At 40.1% G+C, this 9,837-nt stretch overlaps 1 long non-coding RNA gene across 1 annotated transcript; it reads left to right on the top strand.

The window, feature by feature from the left end:
- The first annotated feature begins 2,327 nt into the window (after positions 1 to 2,327).
- Positions 2,328 to 3,630, top strand: LOC121633845. Its single transcript, XR_006009130.1, has 3 exons — positions 2,328 to 2,687; positions 3,059 to 3,232; positions 3,534 to 3,630. It is a non-coding gene; the product is annotated as an uncharacterized LOC121633845 (long non-coding RNA).
- The last annotated feature ends 6,207 nt before the right edge of the window (positions 3,631 to 9,837 follow it).

Genomic DNA, 9,837 nt, shown 5'->3' on the forward strand with positions numbered 1-9,837 from the left:
TTACATACCAGCAACGGCTGTGATGCCAGCGCCCATATGGCTGGCACGTCACCGGCAAGAGCCATCACATGAGAGCCCGGTGATTGACATGCGCCCGCATTCGGAGAGATTTGCCCTCCCGGGGGAAGAGAGACGCACAGAGAGAAAGAGGGAAGGAGAGAGAGAGGAGGAGGAGGTGGAGGTGGTGGTGGTGGAGGAGGAGAAGGAGGAGGGCTTCGCCATCTGTCACCGCGGTAGCGCTCACACAGCCAGAAAAAAGGAGGAAAAACAGGAGAGAGAAGGAGAAAATAAAATGGAGGAACAACAAAACTCATCATTGTTGACCTGTGCTGCTGCTTCAAGACATGTAGGCCACTTTTTAAATCCAAATTTCTTATTCACCTGCCAAACTCACCAGTTAATGGCCAACAAATGATAGGGAAGCACAAATAACTGCACTCACAAAAAGGAAGATGCTATTAAAAGATGTAAATACAGACAAGTAAGCATGGCAAGGTCAATGTATAACATCACACATACTCATTCCCAGTAGAAGTAGGGATCAGCCTTTGAGTCTCCCACGAGGTATCTGAAATATGTTTAAGTGACTATACAGTAAATAAGCTTTGACCTGTGCCAGCCAATGCTGCTATTAAACCAATCTACACAAGCAATCCGTCATCCTCAGGTTTTAAATGTGGGAAAATATTCCAAAAGTACTGTAAGGCTGTTATAAAATTAAAGCAATTAACTCTTTACCAAGTGAACAGTGGGTAAACGGTTTGGTTTTGGTTTATCCTCCACCACATCTCTGGTTCATGCCTGAGTGGGAGTAGGGGGATGGGGATGCATTATAAGTGCATTAAGGCCTTGGAACAGAAGGCATATTGTTTATTTATTTACTTAATTGGATCAAATTATGCTTCCATGTATTCAGAGGAACGGCAACCAAAACCAATTGTGATTTGTTCTGACTCTTGCGGGCCTAACACAGAGCACAGATGACCCACTTGCAAGATCCTCCAATGAATCTGATTAAAACTTAATATTACATAGGCTAATCCTACACAGGGTGTTTGTGTGTATATGAAAATCAAGTGTTCGCTGGTTTCTGGGTTCGAGAGATGCTGCTTGTGTTTTCCACATGTGATGCTGAGTGAGGGGTGCCTGCAGGGTAGAGCATCAGAAAGGCGTACACAGGGAGAGTGTGAGACCCAGGTGTGCAGGCCCACTAGGGATGTATGACAAATGAGGAGGAATAGGGGTGTAGCAGGGGATGACAGGGAATTGATGCTGGTTTGAGCTGGCAGAGGTGCCCAGGATTTAGGAGGAGGCATGTTGGCACATGAGAGGCAGAGATACATAAATTCCTCGCCACCAGCATCCCCGGTCCCTCCAGTTTGTCTGATTTGCTGCATTGTGTCCATCCCAGCTCAGAGATCTCTCTATTTAGGAGGCATTAGTGAAGTTAATGTGGGAGAAATGAGCTTGATGACCACCAAGTCCAAGTTGGCACAAAGAGGCCCACCGGGTTGAGGGAACAGGGACAGGGAGGATGAGAAATGGCTGATAGAGGCTCATCATGTCCTTGGACCCAGAATCACCCCTATATCTCCTCCGCAGACGTGTCTCAGGGACTGTTTGGGAGGTTACAGGGTCATCTCTGGGGTCACCAAGAGTGTGGCAGCTGTGGGTAGGAAGCCGTGGTGCTGCACATTCACTAATGTGTCTCATTCCTTATGGGATTAGGGGACGATAACCTGGCACTACCCCAAGCCACGGTGGAGTGATTGTGTCAGCATGTGTGTGCAGAGGGGCATCAAGCTTCACCAGCAGCCAAAGTGGTGCCCTATTCTACCTCAGCTGCACTGTAGAATGAGGGGGGTTGTGAGAGGGGGTATTGCCTCTCAACAAGTTCCAAACAACCTTCAGCTCACCTTGCCAAAATAAATGCTAAATGTCAATAGCACGGCTTTAACCACCACTGGGCTCAAGGCGACTCCAATAAGGGCGGCTTTGATCTGATAACAAAACACTGGAGGAGAGCTTGTTTGGAATTGTGGTATTTTAGAGTGACCACTTGCTGTGCCTTTCCATAGACTGAAAACATGAAATCAAAATGCAAATCTAAAGCTCTTCCCCTTTAAAATATTAAATTCCCCATCACTCCTCTTCCTCCGTGGTCAAATGACACCCAGTAGTTTTTCAAAGTCATCAAGCCACACCTCTGCACCTTTGTCATCCCCCCCCCCCCCTCCCCTCTCCCTGTCAGACATGGGAGGTTTTGACCTGCACTTCACTTGTCTTCCTGGAAGAAGTGAAAACTTCTGCTGTCTCAGATATGAGATATGATACACACAGAAAAACACAGTCTACATACACACATGCACAGGGACCCTCCCACCTCCCTCTAGACTCCTGGACCCCATCTGCACTCTCCTCTCTCCAGCCCCCTAATTGCATATGCACAAATGCAAATGTATATTAATTAATTACTTGACTAATTAGTGCAGTGGTATTTTAGGGCGATAAATCAAGTGGAGATGGGGCCGAGGACGGCAGGGCAGGAGGAGGGCTGCATGGAGCATCCACAATGAACCCACACCGGAGGGAGTCTCCTACTCTACGAGTCTTGCATGGAGGATCTGCACAGCAGAGTTTTTGGAGAGAGATGTTGCTTAAAAATGCTGAAGAGGTGAATAAGTGAGGTGAGTGCTTCATGTTGTGGAAGGAGAGGTGTCAGAGGTAGAGAGGAGAAGAAATGAAGGCAGAGAGGTGACCTCTGCTCCTCCAACTGTGCTGGTTTCTGGCATGTTGCCAAGCTTGGGATGCTCATTGCATCTATTTTCACAAAGGGGGGAAGCAATAACTGGAGACTAAGACCACTTCTATTGATTCATATTTATATTCATACTGTAAACCTTGTACAATAGTTCAATGAGCAAAACAGCTGGCATTATTTACGCAGTGATACTGATGTGATAATTGTGGCATCTGCAACTGGGAGGTGAATAATCTGGCAGCCTTGATAAACTGTATCTGTCTACGTGTGTGTGGGTGTCTGAATGTGTGCCTGTAGGTGTGCCAGGCCCCCACCATAGGTACCCATGGAGATCTCCGGACTAAAATATTCATTCTTGTTTGCTGGCCCAGACAGTGTGGTCCTAATTGCAACATCAGAAAGCTCCACCTCTTCTTCTTGTCTGGCTTGGCTGCAGCAGAGACAAACCTCATCTGGGAGCAAGATGCTTCTGTAAGTATGTGTGTGCATTTATGTGTGTTTGTGTATGTGCACTTGTACATCCGTCCTCCTTTCAGGGGTTAGATGTGTGCTTGGCTCGCTCTTTTCCTCACTTTCTCATTCATCCACAAATGCACTAAAAACATTTCAAGAAGCAGTTCAGTCTCAGATTTGTTTCATTTGCAGTATGACACATTTTCAGTGTGTTTCAGCTCGCCTTCATGCCTCATTCTCCATATCTGTGACAGAGTTTGGTCAGCTGGTGATCTCTCAACATGTCAACGTGTCTATCTGTTGATTTGTCTGTCCACAGGGTGAGTGTGAGGCTCTGGAGTTTTTCATCAGTTCCAGTGCCAACCCTACCCCTTGCTTGGCCAAGCTGAACCATCTTGTGGGATTTTTGGCTTTTAATTATAGTAAGAGAGGATTAATTATGGCAGTGGAAACAAGGGGCCATGCATTATTGATGCTATGAGTGAAGGGCTGGAGGGGGTAGAGGGTGCTAATTAAATCACTGCCCTACTGCCATGTCCTCCTCTGTCTCTGCCTTCACCATGTCTTCCACCTGCTACATCTCCAGTAATCCACCCTACTTTTCTTCTCAATCATCTATATAAACAACCACAGAATATTTTTTCTCTTACACACTTGACTTCATTAGCTAACACTAAAATCTCCATGTAAAGTTTTAAAACTCTACGGCTATGCTCACCTTTTTCAATGATCTCCTGTCATACAGCGTTTACTTCATCCTCTCAGTCACTTTTCAGCTTATTTTCCTTCTGCTTCCATCCGTTTGCAGGGCTCTGCATCCATCTTGAGAATGGTTTATCCATCTAGTTAATGTCCTCTAATAATGACGTGTTAGATTTTACATTTCCATCCTAAATGAGAACCAAGTCTCAGTTTCAACCCTTGATAGCAAAGCTTTTTGCTTCAGTCAACATGGGGAGAGCTTTTAGCTGTCAAATGTGACAAAAGGCTGCCATCTGCTGGAATACAAGGTGCCATAGTTTTTTTTTTTTTTTTTTTTTTTGCAATCAATGTTGTAGTGTCTTTTTTCCTCATTGAGCTGCTATGAAAATCCAAAGCACATGCTCTTAAAAGATGCTTCTCAATTCTAAAAAAGACCAACTCTCATATTATGCCAACACAAGTTAGATTCATTCAGTAGAAAATGTAACACCATTTCTCTGTTATTGTGCTTACCTAATATAGTCAGATGAGCTAGAGGATTGTTGGATTAGACAACTTCCTTCCTTTTTCTTGTTAAATATGTTTCTTTTTCACATTTTGTTTTACCACCATTGCACAAAGAGCAGCGAATAAGGTGAAACTGAATTTTCTTTCCACCAAACTTCTTTTCATAAGCTGATCTCTGTACAGATCATTCCACTGCTTTTGCTTTGTTGGTCTGTGAAGAAAATTTCCAGCACTCACTGTTTCAGTCGTCTTAAGTTAGTGTGAAACATAACAAGAACATTTGTGAGCCAAAAACAAATCACCATGATTCTTTTGAATGTGTATTTCATTCTATTAAATAACATAGAGACATGAGCCATCAGACAACAGACATTTTATGCAGAACCCCCCCCCCTCCAAATAAAAAGAAAAAGAAAAGGTAAATTTTCATTTCAAAGCAGCAAAGATAGTCAATTGTATGTCTCTGGACTCATAAAGAAGGGAATATTGTGAGTGTGTGTGCACTAAGTGTGACTGTGAGAAGCAAAATGTCCAACGCTACTAGCATGAATTTTGGAATTAATTAACCAAAAATCAGAATATGTCAAATACAAAATTACCTTAACTTCTATAATACCATAAAAAACAAACAAACAAACAAAAAACAAACAAAATAAACAAACAAATACAAAACAAAACACAAAAAGCTGCATCAATGCATAAACATCCCAAAACGTAATTTAGCTGTACACTGTTTTCAACGTTGATATGAACAAATCTAAAGGCAGAAATACTTATTATTTAAATTAGCACTATGTAACTTTCTGTTCTTAAAAGTATGGGATTCTGACTCGTCACCACTGTTGCCATGCAACGTCCCCAAGCTGAGAAATTGCACTTCATAGCTATTTTCCCTTGGATGCTGCATCACTTTACAGCTGCATTTCGCTTTACGGCACTGTGTCACATGCCAGCATTTTCAATGCACACACTGGTTGATTCAGCAATAAAATTCTCATTTCATTCCCTCACTTATTGGAGGAAGCGAGGAAATGAAATGAGAAAGGGGCAGAGCAAGATACAAGAAAAGAGTCAACATTGTACAGACTTTCATTTGCTGGAAAGAGCTCAGAGAAGAGACAGGATGCAAAACGGAGGCTGAAGCAACTTTTGTAAGGGGCCCTTTGGTAAAAAAAACATCTGCCAGCGTTCAGTTGTGCAGCTTCTATTAATAATAACTCATGTCTCCATGTTATGTAATAGAATGAAATACACATTCAAAAGAATAATAGTGTTTTTTTTTTTACTTGGTTTTTAATTCAGGAAAATTACTTTTACTTTCAGTGTTCCACATTGTTGCCAAACTATTTTTATTATGTTGTTTCAAAGAGTTTTCCTCCTCATGCCCTGCAACTTCTGTCCCTTGTTTATTTCTTTATTTTTAATTGTCAAAAATCCTTTCTTTGTCATGCCTGTGATCCTGTGATTATATTTCCAGTTTCTCCATCTATGTTGTGCTTCATTAGAGGGCCTACACCAGATAAAAAAAAAAAACAAAAACTGACAATCTCCATTGTAATTTTCTGATTTATAACCTACTTTCAGGAGGTTTTGCACCACTTTCGGCCACAGCTTCCTCATGAATATACAGTGGGTTGGGGAAAAAAAAAAATGAAAACCTGATTCTTACATTAAACAAATTAAACAAAGAAAGACAATTCAGTTGAACTTGTAGGTGCATCAAAGGAAGGTATAATAATAATAATAATAATAATAATAATAATAATAATGTCTGTATGGACAAATAACTTGCAGTAATACCAGTAGACCAGCAGATGGCAAACATGCATCCACTATCAGCCACATTAAGCAGCATAAAGTTGGTGCTGAGGCTGCTGGGAGGTTCAGCTTCCCCAGGTGTACCTGTCTGTGGCTGTTCATGCAAAAACAACCTATTTATTGTCTGATGGTATGTTGCATAATTGAATGGAGGTGGATGAGTGAGGAGTCAAGTGAAGAGCTGACTAACAGGCTGTCGGTCTCTCTGTGCCCTTCTACATAATTACCGCGTTTCAATGGAACAAAGCTTCTCTGTGATCCAGATTAACGGAATATTTCAGCTTTTCTTGGAGATGTTTGTCCCTGGAATCCTCTGTGAATAAATCAGCTGTACCTGGCAGGTAGAAAGAAATTGGCTGAGTGGACTGTAATGACAGTATTTTTGTTGAATCTTATTTAGAACTTAACTTTTTTGTTCTTGTTTCTTTTATTTAAAATGTATACCCAGAATGCATCTGGTCTTTTTTGCTACTCAGGTATCATCCGTAAGTAGTGTGTGAAATGCTTTAATAACTAGAAGGTTTTTGTCAGCTCTCACTCCCCAGACTATCACATGGTACAAGATGCTCTCTGTTCAGGACAAGCTAGAATTACACACTTTTTTCCAGTCTGTGTTTGGAGCTGGCTTAGAGTGTCTCCAGTGTGTGTGTGTGTGTCTGAGGGAGTGTATAGTACACATGTCGTACGTTTTGTACAGCTTGTTCCTATTTGTTGCTGGAGTGATTATCAAGCTTGCTTTTCTCAGGCTGCAAGTGTGATCTATCTTCAGCAGGTTTTCCTTTTGTTTCTGCCAAAACAGTGATTTATTGATGTGGCTGAAACAAAATGTATAAACACAGCTAGGCGCAGTAAAAATAGAGGCAGAAACATGAGGGTCTGCATATAGATGGGTTGAGCATCTATCTGTGAATAGTAAGCATCACAAGAGCAAGTGACATATCCAACTTAATTAGAGGTAGAAACAAACAAACAAACACGTCCCCAGGGGTATTCAGACCAACAAACACATTGCAGGTGGACTTGAAGTTGTTATGTAACAGTGCAGCCTAAAATAGCAGATCAAATATTAACAAATCAACCAAAAAGCACAGAATTAGGTCATTTCACATGTCAAGATCAGATACTGTTTGTTAATCTCTTCATGTGAGACAAAAAGGGGGGGAAAAAAATCATAAACTGAGAAATATCCATTTGATTTCTAATTAGAGCAATTTGTACTTGTCAGTGTGTCAGCAGTGTGGAGTAATTTAGTTAATATGACAGACGGCCGAGGGATTTTACAATGCCTGGCTGCTCTGACATGTTTGTGTAATAGATTTGAAAGCTTACCTGACAATTTGCGTCTCTTGTAATCCATACAGCCAAAAGTGTGTGTGTGTGTGTGTGTGTGTGTAACATTTGATACATTTTACACTGTTTGTTGCTTGTCAGAGTTTCAGAGAGCAGATGACGGGGCAGAGCAGAGGGGTAAATATTGTTGGATTTGCCCAAAAACAGAATGTGTTGTCTGAAATGTAAAAAATCTGATTTACTGGTGGCCTAAATCTGATTTTCTGGAGCTGTAATCCAGCCGGTATGTATTATGCATCATGATGTCTCTGTTCTCACTCAACCTTTAGTAAAAAGATTGAGTGATGTTTGTATAGTTAACTCAATTATGTTTTAATGTATAAAATGTCTTACTTTAAAACAAGATAACAGAATATAGCTTACTTTTTTTTATTATTGTTATTACAAATTGCTTGTAGGTTCTCATGCCATATTTGTTCACTGAACCCCCTTTTGTTTATTTTTACCCCTATTATGCAGTTTCAGCTGATCATTCCTATTATCTGTATTGTGGTTGTTTTGCCACTTGGTTTTTCAGTCTGTGTCTGTTGCTTGGTCTTTTTTTTTTCTTATCTTAGCTTTTCACATCTTGGTTTGCTCACTGGGGTCTACACACCACACTCTACAGTACTAATTAAATTATTCTAATGAAGCTAGACAGAATATATTCCGCAGTGAAAACTAAATTGTTCACTGGAAATAAACAAAACTGCCTGCTGTTACATTCAGGGTCAGCTGGGACATTAAGCTTCTTCACATAATCATAAAATAGATTTCTTTCTTTGAAGCTTTCCTTTTAATGTTTTAATGTTTTAAGATCTTAATGATTTTTATATACTATAAAGTTACTCTCTAAAAAGTTATAACATTTATGAACAAAGAAGAGGACAGGGCCATGATACAGGGATGTGGCTGTCTGAAGCCTCCTTTCAGATTTAGCATTTTTATTTCTGGTCACAGCACTGTTTTATATCTTGGTTACAGTTTCATCCCAGAAATATCTGATATCACAAATCACAATTCCTGTGATAGAACATGACTTGGTTCATGAATAAAAAATGTCATGTACTTAATAGGCATTCATGCAAATGTATTGTTAGTGCAGTGGATAGTTTTCATGCAAATTTATGTTGACTATGAATGGAAGATATGCAAAGATAACAAATATCTGAAAAGAAGAAAAACTGCTATTCACATACAAATCTTCTGATGAATCTAGTTCTAATGAGTCTTTAAAATAAACTAACATCTTAATCACAAACAACAGTGTGGTTCACTTGAGTAAAATGCAGTGTGAACGCAAACTAAACCAAAGGTGTGAAGATTTTCTGATTTCCCCATGAACAATGTCCTCCTGACTGGTGTAAAACTAAATGCTGTTATTTAATTAACATTTTCTTAACCGTAGTCACAAAAATAATTTGGGTCAAAAAAATTACTTTCTTACCTCAAACTGATATTTTCCTCCATAAATTTTGCTGTGTATACCTCAAGGCAATACTTTTACACATGCAGACTAAGTACTGAACTGAACATGTGCAGAGTGTATTAGATGATTCGTAACTTTTCCCTGATTGGAGCAATTGCAAGTGTTACAACTGTCCCCGGTCTCCCCTAAATTTATTCAGTGCTGAAGCAACAATTGTAATTCAGAGGCAGGATGCTCAGAAAAGAATACTTGAAAGAAGTTTTTTTTTAAAGAATTTGAAGAAAGAAAAACAGATTGCCAGTAAAATTATCATTGCCTTATTGTTTGACAAATATCACTCGATCTCTAGCTCCATTAAATGCTAGTTTTCTGAGGCTTGTAGTAAGCTGAACTCTTACATAGAGCCTATTACACATTCCTAATGAAAAATTGCGCAATTCTTGCTGATCACACTACAAGTTATGCAACCAGTGTGGATCAAAATCAAATAGCAGTGAGTGGCTGAAAAGGGTTTAATCTATTCAGACATTCAGCAGCTACTTTGTTTGTATTTTGTCTGAAAAATGTCAAGCTTTTCATATACCAATGGCAAAAATGAGCTGCTGTTTGCAGGCTTGTAGAGGTCCTTTGGACAGGAAGGGCTTTGTTTAGTCAAGTACTCTTGAAAAATCAACCCCCTCATTTACTCCTGCATGCAAACACTGAAAGAAATAACATCATTGTATGTTTGGCTTGCTCTAACCGGCGGGATAAACATTCAGATGACTCTTTATTCTGGACTTTGTAGATGGCTGATGCAATCCCAGAACACCATACCTACCTTGACCTTCCATATTCT

Source organism: Melanotaenia boesemani, chromosome 2 (genome assembly GCF_017639745.1).
Source record: "Melanotaenia boesemani isolate fMelBoe1 chromosome 2, fMelBoe1.pri, whole genome shotgun sequence".
NCBI classification, from domain to species: Eukaryota; Metazoa; Chordata; class Actinopteri; order Atheriniformes; family Melanotaeniidae; genus Melanotaenia; species Melanotaenia boesemani.